General features: G+C 44.4%; 1 protein-coding gene across 1 annotated transcript in view; it reads right to left on the bottom strand.

The window, feature by feature from the left end:
• Nucleotides 1-18,919, bottom strand: part of CNR1 (cannabinoid receptor 1) — a 161,372-nt gene that overhangs the window by 130,454 nt on the left and 11,999 nt on the right. The gene's annotated exons all lie outside the window — the stretch shown is intronic.

Genomic DNA, 18,919 nt, shown 5'->3' with positions numbered 1-18,919 from the left:
AAAACCTTTGGAGATTCTCACTATCAAATGGATGCTTACAACCTTGCCCTCGAATTACTCAAACATCCTGAATTCCCATTAAGAGTCACGTGTAAGGTGCTCATTTAATTTGAAATTTGTGTTCAGCATTGTAAAATACAGCTTAGTAGGCATTTGTGGCGAAACATTTCTGACAAAAGTGAGTTTTGTGGCAAAAGTGCAAGGCATGCAACATTTTAGTAATGAGCGAATTACAACGTGATCTTTCAGCAGAGGCCTGCTTCCATTTGAGCAACTGAACACGTTGTTTTCCAACCTTTTAGATAACTCTCCTCTCTGAGGTTTGGCGTTTCAATTTTCACTCGACCAAGAGACGTTTTATGACGTGGGCACAATGGGCAACTCCCAGGGCCCCCGCCTTCCAAGGAACCCCCTGGGAAAGTGACCTTTCTCGGTGTCTTGTCCAATATTTCGCCCTTTCTGCTTTGCGCTTTCTAACTCTTCCTCGGACTCTGGGCCTGATTTAGAAGTCAGCGAAGGGACTACTCAGTCACCAACATATCGGGTATTCCTCCCGCCATATTACGATCCCCATAGGAGAGAATGTGATCCTAATGGCGGACTGGTTATGCATCACGTTTGTGATGAGTATTCCCCTCCACCGGCTTCTAACCTCTGTCTGTGTTAGAAAACCTAGGGGCATATTATCAAGAAACCGCGGTAAGATTATCGCCGCTTTAGCGCCAGAAACCTGCGGCTAAAGAGGCGATAATGGGCTTGATAATACGCCCTTGTGAATGCCCATAGAAGCCCATGTTCTGGTGTGAACATGGGCTTCTATGGGAATTCACAACGGCGTATTATCAAGCCCATTATCGCCACTTTAGCGGCAGTTTTCTGCCGCTAAAGCGGTGATAATCTTGCCGCGGTTTCTTGATAATATGCCCCTTACATCTTAAAGATTTCTGGGGCTCTGGAAAGACGAATTTCAGTTTTTGCTGTCACCCTATTTCTGCATGGTTTTTTTTGCTAACACAGGCTTGAATTAGCAGAAATTGGTAATAGAAGTTAAAACTGTTCCAAACCGGGGCCCCAAAACATTTCTTGACCGTGGCCCCAAACATCCTTAAGACGACACTGGCTCGCAAAAGGCCATCATCAGAATGATTATATTTAACCAGGAGAGAATTAGTGTATTCAGCGATATCACACAAAGGTAATTCATATTTAAGGGTCCGAGGTAATCCAGAGTGGGGAGGATGGTGCGCAGATTGAGGATCTAAAATGACAGAGATGTCCCAGTGTTAGGGTGACCAACTGGCATGGGTGCAAATTCAGGACAGTGAGTGTAAAAATTCAGGACAAAGGGTCAAAATTCAGGACACAAATTCAGGACAGGAGGTCAAAATTCAGGACAAAACTTCGGGACAAAAGGTTACGTTTTGCAGATGCATCAGAGGATGTCGAGCAATAGAATATAATTAAGCCCATCCATATCCAAACATATTCAATCCATCCATCAATCCACCCTTTTACCCTATCATTGGTACACTCATCCATCCACTCTTCCCCACCCATTCATTCATCCATCCAGCCTTTTAAACTTTCACCCATCCAGCCATCCTTTCACTTACTCATCCATCCACCTAGTCACTCATCCTTCCACCCATTCACCATTTCAGTCATTCATCCATCCTTCCTTTCTCTCTCTATCGACTCTTTCACTTAGCCATCCTTTTTTCCACCCATCCATTTATTCATCCACTCATGAATCCATCCAATGCCCAATCACTAATCCATCCCCCCTTTCACTCCTTCACTCATCTATCCATCCTTTTGCCCATCTACCCTCCCTTTCACTCACTCATCCATCCTTACATCCACCCTCATCTGTCCATCTAATAAACCTTTCACTTATCAATTCATCAGTCCAGCCATCATTTCACCCATCCATCAACCATTCACTAGCCCATCATCCACCTTTTCACTCATCTATCCACCCTTATACCCATCCATCTACCCGTCCACCCATACATCCATCTTTTTACCTTTTCTCTCATCCATCCTTCCACTCACTCATCAATCCATCCTTTCTCTCATTATCCATTCACACTTTCATTCATCCAATCACCCTTTCACTAATCTATCCAGCCATCCACCCATCCCTTCACTTACTCACTCACCCACCTTTTCATATTAGTTATGAGCTGAGCCTTTGTCTACTGAGTTGCAGACAGAAGAGGCCCATCAAGAATGTCAACCTTGCTGTGGTCCTAAAGCAAGGGGAGGGGCGGGGGAGGGCTCACCATGCCCCTGTACATAGGCAATCTGAGTCATGAGTCATGCATGATGCACAGTGCCTGGCCATGAAGTGACTGTGACATGGTGTTGTTTCCAAGGCTTAAAGTGGGATGAACAAACTGGGGGGTCTCTCCAAAGGGGGTGTTCGATGTAATTAAGGGTGTGGCTTAAAACACCTAAGCAAAAAATCTGTGCTTAGTATAGTGTACCGCCTGACTGGTATTTTGCCTCTTCATTCATTGTATCCAGATATATACCAACAAGTAACGTTACACCTGCAACAAGCCAGAACTATTGGGTTTGTCAATAGCTGTTAGTTGCATAAAATAAAAAAGTAGCAATCATGGCTTCCTTGAATATAATATTGAAAATGCATCAGTTCTAAAATGGCGAGACTGTTAGAGAACTCTAGCCCCTTTTTTTCAACTTCTTTCACCAGCTTTTTTCTTGAACTAGACTCTCATGTAGCAGCATTGGCGCTTTTACACATTTCTTCTGTCTGACAGAATGCCCTGCCCTAGACAGAGGCAGGAGGAGGTCCACCACATGCTTTGCCAGCCCAGACTGGCCCATTGTACTCTGTATGTGGCAATCAGACAGCATACAGAATGACAATGGGCGGGTGGGGCTGCTTTTGTGCTCCGAGGAGGAGAGCAAGGCGGCCCCATCAGGGAGTTGAGGCTTCATGTAGGGAACAGTGCTGTTCCCTGCAATGCCCAAAATTACGGACAAAAGGCATCCGTAAAAAGTATCCTCATGGACAACGGACGTGAGGTCCAAATTTTGGACGGTACGTGAAATTTACGGACGGTTAGTCACCCTACTCAGTGTGGTGGCAGTGGCATAAGCCCTGAATTCCAGTATCTCTGGTGTTTACATGTATTGACAGGGACTGTATGTTCTTTGTTGGCAAGCGATGCCATAAACTCTTCCCATGAGGTTTACACAGTGCCACAAACATCACTTCCGTTTTGCTCAATTTCAGTTTCGGCCATTTTGAATCCCCTTCGGTAATTGTCTCCTAACACTGTCTGGCTGCTGCTCCGGGTTAAGCTGCTGGAAGCAGAGGCGTAGATTAGCTGTGTATTGATGAACCTACAACATATGTTTCTGCATGATATCCATTAAAGACAAGACCTTGCACAATGAGCGAGACAAGAGATAAAACAGGGCTTCCTGAAAAAACACTGGTGCGGGGGTGCAGCAGTCATCTAGAGCTGTGCAAAGCTATAATTCGATTGATATCTTCCAGGAAACTGCTAGGTTGATAATCTTATAAACCAGCCTAATTAAACTCATCTCTGCAACAAAAAAACCTGACTTCAATACACAGCAGCATGTGCACGGCATACTAAAAGCAGCAATAAAGACTCATGTGCAGACGGGAATCCAAACCTCTGAAGACCCTGGGGTTGGGCACAGGGGAGTCTTTTGATGGGGACCCAACACTGTCAGCGGATCAGAGCCGCCAGCTCATTCAGACCGCTTGCGGCATGCTTATTGACACGAATGTGATCACAATTAACGTTTCCATCATACACCATGCACAAAACTTGAACAAAGACATATAGTACACAAGGACCCAGGTGGTTTGTGTGGTATCATAACAGAAAAATCTGAAGATTAATAACAGCTGTAAGGAAGCTGATGCAGAGTTAAACATACAAGAAGATTATATAAGCATAATATGTAATATGCATTAGATGCCTATCTATTGAAGGGTTTAACCATGAATGTTCATGAGATTTGAAGGGACTGGGTGTGGTATTCAATTTCTGAAGGGATCCATTCGTCGGAGGTGACCTATTAGAGCAGTTTCGAAAAATGAAAGGGCCCTATTTCATCAGTGAAGGCACTGCAGTGCAGCAGTCTGTTGGGGGGGGGGGGGCTTGAAATGTGGAGGCAGCACAAGTAGGCTTGAGAGACTGGTATATTTTGGCACCCAGACCATAGATTCCTGATGGGTTAGTGATAAGGGAGTACCAGGATATATGAGGGAGAAGATTCATGTATGGATTTAAATGCCAAAGTGAGCAGTATGTCCTGCGCTCTGTATTTTGCAGAGGATCATACAATCTCCTGCTAATATTTGCAAGTAGATGTCTGTCACAGGAAAGTTGTGCATGGTACAAGTAGTGAAGCTTGCAAAGGAGAAGTGGCTGGGTTGATCCCAGTGTTAAATCGTATTCGTAAGCTGCAATGATCAATCTCAAAATGCTAAACGGATAAGAAAACGGCCACTGACCATTTCCAAGGCGGAGACAGAAGACTCCAAAAGCCAGAAAAGAGTTATCCTGAGCAAATGTCCAATTTATAAACGGCCACAAGTATGCTGTAGTCAATATGTTCTCCACTTTCTTTTCAATCTTGCAACACATCCAAAGCGAAACTGTAGTCAGCCTTATTTTCAAACTTGTAATACATCGTGGCTACATTATCGATTTTGGATGTATGACAAGATTGAAATAAGGCTATCTACAGTATCGCCTTGGATGTGTTGCAAAATTGAAAATAAAGTGGAGAACATATCGACTACAGCATACTTGTGGACATTTATAAATTGGACATTTGCTCAGGATAACTCTCCTTCAAGTAGTGAAGCTGATTACCTTGTCTGGTGGAGACGAAGGATAACGTATTGAGTCAAATGAGTATTTGGCTGTCGCAGTAGTGAACCTTACTCATGACTAGTGTGCTGACTAGGGGCTGGCCCATGTGAATCTCAGGCAAATCAGTGAAACTTGCAGATGTTCAGAACTTGGAATATGGCTACCATGGAAGAGGACAAAATGAAATGTTGAAGACACATCTGTGAATTGTAAGTCACACCAAGGTTACATGTGCAGAGGGATGGTGTGAGTGAGACAGATGAGAATGGAACAGAGGGCTTGAAGCAGTGGTAGCTGGAAAGTAAAGAATTTTGGTTGTGAAAAGTTGATTATGACTAAATGAAAAGTCATCCAATTGTAATTGGTTTGTTATCAGTCAATCAGAGATGTGCGACAGAAGGTGCAAAGTGGTTTTCCTCTTCTCAGAGATGGTACAAGAACCCAAAGGAAGACATTATGTCATATAGGGCTGTGGTGTATAGTAAGAAGAGGGTTCGGGCAGATCCTTGGGATGCATTGATGGGTAAGAGGGTGGAAAAGGAGAGAAATGACCATTAGAAGACTTGACAGAAAGGCAGGAGGAGATACAACTAGGCATTTTGACAGTAATGCCAAATCCCTCTAAGTGCTGGATGTAGAGTTTGATGGTCCAGGTGTGAAAGATGTCCAAAGCAGAAAGGCATCAAGTAAAATATGAGTGGAGATTGGTGGTTGGGGTGGAGCTGGTGATGAAGTTCACCGTAAAAAGGCTTTGAGCTGTTTCCATTAACTGGAGGGTCTGAAAGCTAGGCTGCAAATTGTCTAACGCAAATGTATAAAAATGCACTTGATGTTCCAGAGACCCTCCATTACTAAACAGTGATTTTTTGCTCCCCAGCTAGGTTTGCACTATGAAATTATCAATACTTACATACATTTAGTAGTTTGTTTATGGAGGGGTGGGTGTGTCAGCATCTTCAGCATCAAGCATTCAAGTGTATTGGAATAGACTGGTTGGAAAGGGATAAGAGGTTAGCAGAATTATATTGCTAGTGATGGCAGGACACCAGCAGCTTTAGAGGCAGTGAGGATATACTCCCCACGAGGAAACAATGATTCAATAGAGGGGTAAAAAAGGAGAGGATGTTTCAAAATTCACAACATCAAGAAGTACGACAAGGCAATGCATGGAATCCCAGTTTTGAGTATGAGTAAGCTCGGCAGGGGTTGTCGATGTGAAAGATGCAACATGGACAGAGTTGATGCAAATAGGAGGAGGTTTGTATCATCTCGGAGGTGGGTGGGAAGCATAGCTGAAATTGCGAAGCAAATCTTAGAGATTCTGCAGCAAAAGGCAACCCACAGTCCAGCCCAGAAGGGCTTGAGTGAGTGGTGACTGAGTGGAGAGGAGAGACCGGGAAATTGATTGCCGCTGTTGACATTGGGGGCAAGGGCTGTTGAGTTACCGTTAGGCTTTAAAATAATTCTCTTTTAACAGTTTCTGGTACTTTGGTAAAGATAGGGGCCTGTTTATATTTAGTGAATGAATGTGGAATGTGTGTTTTCCTCCGCTTGTGGAAAATAAAGGGTTTGTGTGTGTTTTAGTGTAGAGAGAATATGGGTCATACAGGGTTCAGGTGTGGAAACAGTTGGTGGTTTCTGCAAGACAATTCACCCTCTAAAAGTGGCAGCCTACTCCTTGTCCCACACCACCCCCCACCAGGATACACTTCTGTGCCACTGTACTACAATATTCAGATCTGCAAATACCAGCATTAGCTATGCCCAGGTATTTTTTATGCAAGCATAATTTTGCATAATCCCAGATTATTGAGTTTCACATATTTCACATAATATTTGTTTTCCTTACATTTTTCATGTCCTTTTATCTCACAGAGACTAATTCGATGATTTAAGTAGCAAACGTATGGTGGGAACTATTACATTTTGTGTATGTCAAGTCTACGTGCACTGCACTAGCAAAGTTCATCTCAAGGTGTTAGAAACATTAAGAAGATGTCTCATGCAACTGATGTAGGTGGCAACATGCCTCACATATAAATGCCTCACATACAATTTACCACTTTAGTGCAATGCAAGAGTGAATCGCTAAGTATTTCCTCCTGTCCTTGTATTTCATACTGTGCCAAACCATAAACATGGGAGAAGATACTCAAGTAGAACTACTACTTGCTTGTCACGGATTCATGGGCATTTGAGACCCAGGTACAATTGCAGATTGTGAAAATGTAGGGAGTTGTAGCAGGTGGACAATGATGTTAATAACTTGTACCAAATCTTTCTTTATAACTTGTGCTGCTTAAGTGAAGTGTTGTCATGCCTTGTAGATTTTGTGTTGGATAAAGGTAGTCAAATCCAAAAAGAACGAGTTGATGAATGCAATGCTTGATATAATCTCAGCCACTGGCAATCATGCGGGCTGCATCCCCATCAATTATTTTTGGTCCACCATGCCACCTCAGTTTGGACCCTGCCATATGTAAATCAATCTTGACCCTAACTCTCATGGGAACAGTCGAGTCAGAACTGCCAGGCAAGGTCATCCCTGAACTGGAACACAATCAACCTAAGACCAGTTTCACCCTTATTAGGCCTCTTTAGCCAGGTATAGTTTGGCTCCAGGGGCACAGTTAGCCCGGGACCCACATCTGGCATCATGGTATGCAAATTAACGATGGATTGGGATACAGCCCCATTGATTACCTGTGGCTGAAATTAATTAAAGCATTCCTTCCATCACTGTTTTGTATACGTATTGGATAAAGACAGTCAACAGAAAGCCCCTTTGGATTACAACTCATGGTCTCAGATCTGCAAAGTGCACATAAATACCATTGTGTGTCACTCTAAAGTACACGTCATCAATCCTGATCTCAATTTTATGTCCTTTCACTGACAGACATCACTTGTGCCTTTGTACCACCTAAATCTCCTGCTTCAGTGCATCTTTCTAGACTCTGCCATCAACTTCAGTGATATATTCATCTGCATTTTTCAAAAAAAGGGGAAAGATGTATAAGAGTGAAAATAGTCCATGACAGATCATAAACACCCAAACACAGCAAAAGTTGTTAAATTTTGTTTATATGGTTGATTTTGGGTAATCAAGCACACCAAATATCTAAGATCCATGCAAATTCGTGCCCCAGTACATCTCAGCTACCAATATTCTCCATACCTGGCAATCCTTACTAGAAAATAAACAAATTTTGCGGTTTAGCCTTGAAAAATAGGAATCTTCTTGCTCCTGACCAGGCTTGGTTAACTTTTTGTATCATTAAAACAATGTTTCTACCCTATCTACGCTTTATACCAAGATATTGATTTAATTTCATGCCACAGGTAATTTGAGGCTTTGTCATACATGATCTCATGCACGAAGGTGAGCCCCACAAAGCCAATTCTCCACTAACTACCTTAGAACCTGCTTAATGTCATTCGTTTTGGGCGGTTTTGTCAGTGGTCTGGGTAGATCATCACAGAGCACTTGTCATTTCATAATATGTGTTGCTGTTGACCCAATCAAAGTTGAATTGAGTGGTGGACTATCAATGGTACTGTAGCTCTAGCAAACGTTTTACAATGCTTCTTTGAGTGGGTCTTCATAATGAGTCTTGAGCCAAGGGCCAGTAGTGTGGCTGCAGCGAAGAACGCTTTTACCGCCTTCTTAATTCACAGGAGATATTCCATTTCATTGTGTTTTGAACTTAGATGTATTAAAATCTTTTAATTTACTTTTATAATAAACTTTTTAATATTTACTGAAGACCTTTGATAACAAACTTCAAATTATTTCAACGTTGTTTATTTCTTTACACTTTTTTATATATTGTATTTGCACTTTCATGGCCCGGTGGTCCAAATAAAGCATTTTGGATTGAATTGCAGTGGTGGGTCCAAGACGGATGTTGAGATGGCTTTCACTAAAGAGTCAAATATATCCCAACAATCACCGACATCATTCTTAAACAGTGCTTGGGTGTTAAGCTTGACAATAAACTCTCTCTGAAAACGCACATCCTTGGCCTGTCCGGCACCTGTTTCGGCATCCTCAGAATGCTCCGCAAGTTTCTACCCCTTTTGTCTGCAGAGCACAGACGGATTACGGTGCAGGCGCTCATCGGATCCAGGCTAGATTACGCTAACGCCCTTTTCTTAGGCCTCCCGGATTACTTGGTTCAGCGTCTGCAGGTGGCACAGAACTCGGCAGCCCGGGCAATCTTTGGTCTGCATAGACGAGCACGGGCTTCGGTGTTGCTGCAGACGCTCCATTGGCTTCCTATCCGGAAGCGGATTGTCTTTAAATCCTTGACGCTGGTGCACAAGGCTCTGTTTGGCTCAGGCGCAGGATACCTGAAGAAAAGACTAGCTTTTTATCGCCCAGCTCGCTCATTGCGTTCAGAATCCCTGTTCACTGCGGTGGTCCCACGCGTGAGGAAGGCCCGTATTGGGGGGCGTTCTTTTAGCCTCAAGGCTTCCCAGCTGTGGAATGCGCTTCCATTGGCACTCCGCAGCACTCCCAACTTGCTTCAATTCAGGAAGAATTTGAAGACTTGGCTTTTTAATCATTCTGTTTAGGTGGGTTTTCTTTCTTTCTCTTTTTTTGGGGTTCTGTCTTACTTGTTATGTTGATTTGACACTGTAAGTTGCCTGTGGAAAGCGCCGGGACACTCTTTTAGAGTAGCCGTGCGCTATAAAAATGCACCGTAACATAACATAACATAACATAACAGTGCTCTTATTTAAAGTATCAAAGGCACATATAATACCAACCATTCTTATTGTGAATTGACCACTCGTGTCTATTGTGAGATTGAATTGTTTCCTGAAAGGGTAACCCTGTTTTCAGCAAAACTGTTGATTTGAAAACCAGCATAAAACTACTTTAATGAATGTCTTTTCTAGAAATCTATGAGGTTTTATGGCCTGACCCTTCCTATAATTTCCTGAACATAGTGATTGAAAAATGGCAATGACGGATGGGCGCCATGTCTATCAAGTACCAAAGACATTGTTGGGGGTGCGTTTTGTGTGTTCTCACCAGATAAGACTTTTGACCTTGTCAGGATGTTTGTTCAGTCAAGATGAAAGTATATCTTCACCACATGAAGTGGTGCTGGTCATTTTAAGTATTTTCTTAAAGTAAGACTTTAACAAAAGCTATATAGTGTGCACAAGCAGAGTAGCTCTTTTCGGTGTTTTTGCCATAAGGTAGCACCACAGGTCTTCCTGGTGCGCTGACCTCCAGGAAAAGAAAACGGTAGGAGTTCGCTGTATTTATCACATATGGTGAATTCCTGTCCTTTTCCCATGCACCGTCGCACAATGGGCTGCCATGTGCCAACGCAGGCACCTTTGCACCATTGCGCTAGGGTGCCTGCGTTGAAGGGATGATTGTTTTTGTGCAGGAAGGCAAACCTTCCTGCATAAAAACAAACACAAGGAGATGTTTCCTGTTTCCATGTGTGCTGAGAATCCCTTACGTCTCCCATGGGGAGGCATATCTCTTTGGAACTGTCTCAGTTACGATTTCTCATAAATCTGAGGCAGTGGCAAAAAGCCATGGATAAACCAATTGCACTCCCCTTTAACCAGAAACCTGCGTTAACCCCTTAAATGCTGCCATCGGCCAACGGTCGTCGGGAGCACTACCTTGCCAGTGCTGCGCACGACCGTTGGCCGACGGGCCAGCATTCGGACTTTGAACGTTCAGCACTGGGCACTGAACGTTCGACGCTCATATGAGGTTAAAGGGAACAATATTTATCAGGCAGCATTAAGCTAAAAAAAGCGGCTTAGTGCTGCCTGATAAATATCGTGCTGGCTCCTGCGGCATTGGAACGTCACAATAAGTGACGTTCCATCGGCGCAAGGGGCCTCATAAATGAGGCCCACAGTGTATAGTAGAACTTATATTACATTTTGATGACTAAATTACCATCTACATAGCATTATTTTCAATAATAGTGTACGTACGTACACTGCACAGCAGCTGTTTGAAACTGACAACAAATATTCACCCCGGCCCAACTCAATGGTGATCCTTTTATTCACCCCGGAAGGATGAAAGTATTTATGTGCCTGCTGGGATTTGAATCTGTGACTTGAGGTTGCATGCACATCTGTACAGCGGACCTTACCTCACTGTCTTTGTGGCACTATTTAAAATGGCGGAACCAAGGTTATTTTGCAGGATTAACTTTGCTGATGGATTTTTTTCCCCCAAGAACGGCTTTCTTGATTTGGAAATATGTTAAATAGGCTTCTGTGTTGATTTATGCAGCTCAAACCTCACTTCGAGCCTAATATACCATGGGTCTTCTTCAGCAAACGAGAATTCGGGTATTTTCGCCTTTATAAGTCAACAGATTTGTCTGTAAACAAAGGCCCTTGTGTATTGAATTACAGAGGAAAGCAGACAGATGAATTACAAGCAGCGGGCTGCTTAGCACCTATTGTTTGTGCCAGTGATCTCCTCATTACGTGCAAAAGGATTAGGGCAACGTGCCGCGTGCCGCAGTTGCAGGCCGAAGACATCTCATTTGCACTTATTTTGCATACGGATGCCTCGGGCAGCGGAGCTGCGCCTGCATCCCAGATCCCCATACGTGCTGACGCAAGAGCGCATCTACATGCAGGGAGCTTGCGAAGGGAGCCATGGGAACCCATTTTAGATGCAACCTGCGTTCACAATGTAGGCATCTCGTGGCTACCAAATACATTAACAGATTTCACTGAAAATGGAAAGTTCTGTTTTTCATTTTAAACAAAAGTGATATTGTTATAGTACCAAGAGAGGAAATTCTAAATCTTCAATACAAATCCTACTGAGATGATGTTTTTATCCCTTAAATTACATCAAATGCACACTGATGTGTGTACGGTGTAGCCTATGTGCCATAACTGTAAACCATTTGATGTGAATAATTGTGGTTTACTCCTGCCTTAGAAGCTAGATGGCTTATTTCTGACTTAAATTAGAAAATTATTTTGTGTAAGCAGTTTTCACTAGGCCTGGGCAGAATTTTGATTATGCAACACATAAAGATGATGGACGGAATGTGGAACATTGTCAAACATTCACCCCTCATCACAGATCTGGGTTTAATCCATTGTTGTTTTGCTCACCTCACCATTCGAGTTTCGACACAGCCATATGCAAATCGGCCCTGACCCTGTTCCCCATGGGACCAGTGAAACACGAAATGCCAGGGCAGGTCCTACCTGGACCGGAATCAAGCATCCTGGGACCAGTTTGGGGGTCTCACCCCTCATCAGCCAGACTAGCTTGAAAGCCGAGGCGTAGCGAGTACAGGACCCACGTCTGGGCATACCCATCTCACTTACGGCGAAAATGCAACACATAAAGAGGATGGACAGAATGCTGAACATTGTCAACCATTCACCACCAGTCACAGATCTAGGTTTAATCCATTGTTATTTTGCTTGCCATGCCATTCTATTTTGGACTCAGCCATACGCAAATTAGCCTTTTTCCCTGCCCCCAACGTGACCAGTAGAGCCTGAACTGCCATGCCTGGTCCTCCCTGGACTGGAAACAAGCATCCTGAGACCAGTTTTGGGGTCTCAACCCTCATCAGCCAGGCTAGCTTGAAACCAGTGGTGTAGCGAGCACGGGATCCACATCTAGGCATACCCTTCCCACTTAGGGCGGAATTGTAACACATAAAGATGATGGATGGAAGGCTTGGCAGTTTGGGCTGGACTGTTCCCATGGGGAACAGGGTCAAGACTTATTTGCATATGGCTCGGTCTAAACTGGGGGGCGTGGCATGATAAATAATAATGGATTAAACACAGATCTGTGGCTGGGGGTAAATGTTTGAAAAGTTTCAACACTCCATCCATCATTTTATTTTGTGGGGTTTAATCCATTGTTATTTTGCTCACCACACCATTCAGGTTTCAGCCCAGCTATATGGAAATCAGCCTTGATCCTGCTCCCCATAGGACCAGTCCAATCCGGACTGCCAGGCCAGTTCTTCCCTGGACTGGAAACAAGCATGTTGGGACTGGGTTGAGGGCATCACCTCTCATCAGCCATGCTAGCTCAAAACCCCGAGGCGTAGCACGTACAAGACCCATGTCTGGGTATACCCTTCCCACTTAGGGCAAAAATGCAACACATAAAGATGATGGACGGAATGATGAACATTGCGAAACATTCACCCCCAGTCACAGATCAAGGATTAATCCATTGTTATTTTGCTCACCACACCATTCCAGTTTCGAACCAGCCATATGACAATCAGCCTTGACCTTGCTCCCCATAGAACCAGTCCAACCCGAACTGCCATACCATTTCCTGCCTGGACCAGAAACAAGCATCCTGGGACTGGTTTCAGGGCATCATCGCTCATCTGCCAGGCTAGCTCAACACCAGTGGCGTAGCGAGCAGAGGACCAACGCCTGCGTATACCCTTCCCACCTAGGGTGAAAAAGCAACACATAAAGATGATGGACGGAATGATGAACATTGCGAAACATTCACCCCCAGTCACAGATCAAGGATTAATCCATTGTTATTTTGCTCACCACACCATTCCAGTTTCGAACCAGCCATATGACAATCAGCCTTGACCTTGCTCCCCATAGAACCAGTCCAACCCGAACTGCCATACCATTTCCTGCCTGGACCAGAAACAAGCATCCTGGGACTGGTTTCAGGGCATCATCCCTTATCTGCCAGGCTAGCTCAACACCAGTGGCGTAGCGAGCAGAGGACCAACGCCTGCGTATACCCTTCCCACCTAGGGTGAAAAAGCAACACATAAAGATGATGGACGGAATGCGGAACATTGTCAAACATTCACCCCTCATCACAGGTCTGGGTTTAATCCATTGTTGTTTTGCTCACCTCACCATTCAAGTTTCGACACAGCCATATGCAAATCGCCTTGACCCTGCTCCCCATGGGACCAGTCCAGCCCGAAATGCCAGGGCAGGTCCTACCTGGGCCAGAAACAAGGATCCTGGGACCGGTTTCAGGGTCTCACCCCTCATCAGCCAGGCTAGCTTGAAACCAGAGGCATAGCAAGTACAGGACCCACCTCTGGGCATACCCATCCCACTTAGGGCGAAAATGCAACACATAAAGATGATGGATAGAATGCTGAACACTGTCAACCATTCACCACCAGTCACAGATCTAAGTTTAATCTATTGTTATTTTGCTTGCCATGCCATTCTATTTTGGACCCAGCCATACGCAAATTAGCCTTGACCCTGCCCCCAATGTGATCTGTAGAGCCTGAACTGCCATGCCTGGTCCTCCCTGGACCGGAAACAAGCATCCTGAGACCAGTTTTGGGGTCTCAACCCTCATCAGCCAGGCTACCTTGAAACAAGTGGTGTAGCGAGCATGGGATCCACATCTAGGCATACCCTTCCCACTTAGGGCGAAATTGTAACACATAAAGATGATGGATGGAAGGCTTGGCAGTTTGGGCTGGACTGTTCCCATGGGGAACAGGGTCAAGACTGATTAGCATACGGCATGATAAATAATGATGAATTGAACACAGATCTGTGGCTGGGGGTAAATGGTTGAAAAGTTTCAACACTCCATCCATCTTTTTATTTTGTGGTGTTGCTAGATACGTGCTAAGTGGCATAGGGTATATCCAGATGTGGGACCCTTGCTCACTGTGCCACTTGATTCAAGCTAGTCTGGCTGATGAGGGACGAAACTCTGAATTTGGTCCCAGGATGCTTGATTCCGGTCCAGGGAGGAACTGGCTTGGCAGTTCAGGCTGGACTGTTCCCTTGAGGGGCAGGGTCAAGACTGATGCATTTGGCGGGGTCCAAACTGGGATGATGTGGTAAGCAAAATAATGATGGATTAATCCCCGATCTGTGACTGAGGGTAAGTGTTTGAAAATGTTCAACATCTATCATTTTATATGTGATGTTGCTAGGTGCGCCTAAGTGGGACACGTATGTCCAGACATGGGTCCCTTGCTTGCTGCACCACTGGATTCAAGCTAAACTGGCTGATGAGGGGTGATACCCCGAAACCAGTACCAGGATTCTTTTTTCTGGTCCAGGGAGAACCTGGCTTGGCAGTTCAGGCTGGACTGTTCTCATGGCTTCAGAGTCAAGACTGAGTTGCATATGGCTAGTCCAAACTGGGTTGGTAAGCATTACAGCCTGCGTGGAGAACATGCGGAGGCCCCCAGTCCCTGGCTGAGCACCGAACAACCGCGCTCAGACCAATCACAGTGCTGCATTGCAGCAATATGATTGGTCAGTGGAGCCTTTGTTCTTACCAATCACAATGCTGCCCCCTCACCACCGCCCTGCAACCCCAATCTGTGCCATCTGCTTCTGCCCGCTATCCGTGTCCTGTTACATTTACCACTATTTCGTAGCCCAAGATGCACCCTCATGTCCATTTTGCACACAGGGGTTTTTTTGCGCTAAGAAGTAGTGCTAAACACAGAATTTCTTCTTCCATAACTCAAGCATAATCTCATGGGATCATTAGGTAATTCTGATTGATTATGCTACAAGGAACTACGATTGTTACACCCACCCCTAGTTTTCACCAATTTGACATGTTTACTTATGAGCACTGCGAGTAAGAAAGTATTTCTTCTGGACATATGATTAAGTCACACATAAATCTCGAGAAAGACATTCATTCTCACAGAACAATCTCTGTGACTCAGACCCCTCTTAATAAGACAAGAAAACCAAGAAATACGTGTCTACGCGTGAGGGATTCACTTGTCACAATGAATTCTTGTCCCAGTGTGCACCCAAGGGCAATACGAGATGGTAATGCCATCAACGGGGGCCATTATCACTTAAGGCACCTAGAGACGGCCATATCTTTGTTCGATATCTAAGTGATGTTGACTGGCAGCAGCCTTCCCACTCAGTTAATTAACGGTTTGACTGAGGAACAGATGAGCCTGTAGGCAAATCCGCAGCCCTTCATTTACCAACGCTCAGAACAAAGGGTCTGTTTGGCCTTCAAGCCATTCAGGCTTTTGTGCACTGCAACGTGCCCGTGCTAACTGGCTTCAGCTATTGTAATTGCCTTTGCCCTTGATATTGGTGCGCCCCTGACAACCAAAGCCCTCTATCCTCAAGGAGCGGTGCGTTTCCAGCCAATCACAATGCACATTTTGCATCCCATGTTCTAGGCTCAGATTATCTGCCTTAAACCAGCTTCAGCCCTTACAAGTTTCTCAGTTCCCAGAGTGATGAGCGCTCCATCCGGGTTTTTTCTTTTAATTCTGAGACTTGTAGCCTTGTTTACTCAATTGTAAAACAGGACTACAAGTCCCAGAATTCAAAGGAAAAAAGATGGGCTTGAGGAGCATGGAACTGAGAAAAATGGCAACTATGCAGTTTCCATCACGTGTGTTGTTGGCTATGGGGAAGCATTTTTTTTTTTTACATTCAGCGTGGCCAGTGTCTTTACAACAAACCTCATATCAAACATTTCTTGAGCAGATGAAATTTCCTCTAGGCCACTTATTCCCTATGTACACGTGCTCTAGAGAGACAATTCGGTTATATTTACCATTTTAGATTTCACATGATCAAAACTGCTTGTTACTCCAAAAATTCGAAGACACTGAAGGGCTGTGAACCATCAGGGGAAAATATCAAACTACAGACGCGATGTATTCGGATCTGTGATATAATGAAAGCCATTCTTGATCTTGTTCACAAGAGTCTGAGACGGAAAATAAAACCGTCCAGCAGAAAGTCACCACAAAACCCCTGTTCACTAACAATATGCACTAATCCTGAACCAAGGGCCCTTGAGTGCCAATATTTCAATGCCTGTGAGTTCTGGAGCCCTAGCACTGTATATCCAGATAGAAAGACATATCTAATCAGACCTGCTTAATGCTAATACGTACAAAAATCAGTCTAGTGGCACCATCATTTCGACTCACTTGCTGCAAAGGTGACCGATATAGGCAGAGCCACTGGAATTATGCAATTTTGTGTCTGCAGGTTTTTTTCCCGCATGATTATAGATTCCCCTCTTTTGCCACATAATCTATCATCTGCTGCATAATCTAAAGATTTTTACCAAAAAATTGTTTCAAGATCAAACGGATTAAATGTTGCTAAAAATGCTCTGACACGTTTGCGCGCTGTGGAAGGAACTTCCTAAAGGTTAACTGGTCATCTTGCTGTTGCTTATTTCTGTATTAAGTCGTCAAACTGGTACTAATGAGGCGAAATCTTTGCCCAGACAATATCACCATGAGCAAAAATTACAAAATAATGAAGTAATACTATCAAAAAATGTGCGACCTTATGTTGCATAATTAATTTGCCGTCTCTTGCTGCAAAATGTGTCAACCCTGTCACATAATTTGGTACTCTCCTGCCAATTCCGGTGGCCCTGAATATAAGTCTTAATGGAATCATCACTTGATGGATGAACCAGTCAGGGAGGCAGCGCTGCACCGCAGGTGGGCAGTGGTGCTGAGTGACGCAGTTCTGCAAGGTTCTTAAAATCGCAGGCAGTGGACGGTCAGGTCTATGATTCAGAAGCTACTAAGTTAAGGGCACTTCCAAAAGGCAGCAGATCCATCGGCTGTCCTCATTCAAGAAGGTCCCATTCCTAAAACCTGTGGCTCACCTTTGGAACAAACAGGTGCACAGAAATTGTCCTCTGACCCTGTGAATGCCAGATTTGGATTCAGTGAACTAGTGCCTGTCCACGTTGATGGACTCTGAGGGCCCTTGGAGAAACACTACTAGATGTACTGATTTTCCCTAAGTGAGGGGGTTGAGAGGTGGGAAATTAAATTTCCAAATGAGTCCTGTGGAAATATCCCAGCAAATGTGGGAGAGGCTGCACAATCAAAGCTTTGTCAATATTTGCCAACATTTCCAATGATTTCCAGCAAGTGTTCTTTAGAAATTTGAGTTATAAGTTGAGCTCTTAGGATTGGTAATGTCGTGGCATATCCCATATTTAGTCTGGATGCGTGGAAGAGAATCTACATGAGAATATTTTTCCGAATGATGGAAAAGTGTCAAGTACATATTTTTGACAGCGCTACGCTCAATCATAGTTCACTTTTTAAACCATCCACAGATAGTGGTTAGGGTCAGACAGTAAGGCACAGAGATTACTACAACAGTCAGTTTTTCTATGAGTCTGCCAGACTGCTTGGTGGACCTGATTCACCAAGAATTTTCTATAAGTATTGTCTCTTACTACAGGCTTAGGAGCAACTTTTGCAAGAATTTTTAGGAGTAAGGTATGCTCAGTCACAATTAAACATATTTTAATAAGTAAAAATATCTTATTTATAGGTAAATAACAACTAAACCTAAATTAAGACAGGACTACTTACAGAACATTATCTGCCAACTAAGGCCTGTACCATGTAAAGGTTGAATTTCCCTGGTCTGTGATGTAGTACACCATGAACTGGTGCAGTGGGTGCAGACGGAGTTAGTACCCCCTCTTATTGTTAATGCATGCCCTCCAGGGCTATTCCAGACTCACTCCTGGGAACAGGGCGTTAGTGAAAGTCAGTCTGGCTGTTTGAAGCATCCTCTGCATCTTGCCTTTCTAGGCTTCAATGCGGCCTACCTTTCAAGGGTGGCAGAGAGCCCCCTGCATGTGAGTACTGTGCAAGTGCAGAGGCAGCTCCTCCACTAAATTATAATAATACAGCGGTATGAACATTTTTTTTTCCCATACTGGCCCAGTTTTGTTTAAGGGCCGGAGCCAGACTTGGCTGTCAGCCAGCAGGGGGAGGAGTGGAATGTGCACTTAAGCGTGCATGACTGTTTGGCCAGCCATCTTGGGCCGGTGAAACATTCATGAGCACTTTGCATGTTTTCCACCCAGGCTGTATTCCAGACTGGGTGGAGAACATGCACAGGCTCAGACCCCATCTGAGCGCCGAATCACAGCGCTCAGACCAATCACAAGGCTGCTATGAGCATCATCGTGATTGGCTAGGGGAGTCTCGAAGCCTGTGTGCTTCCTGTTCCTGTGTCGTCCACGGAAGAAGAAC

This window comes from Lissotriton vulgaris, chromosome 6, assembly GCF_964263255.1.
Source record: "Lissotriton vulgaris chromosome 6, aLisVul1.2, whole genome shotgun sequence".
Taxonomy (NCBI): Eukaryota; Metazoa; Chordata; class Amphibia; order Caudata; family Salamandridae; genus Lissotriton; species Lissotriton vulgaris.
This window is presented reverse-complemented; position numbering and strand designations above follow the sequence as displayed.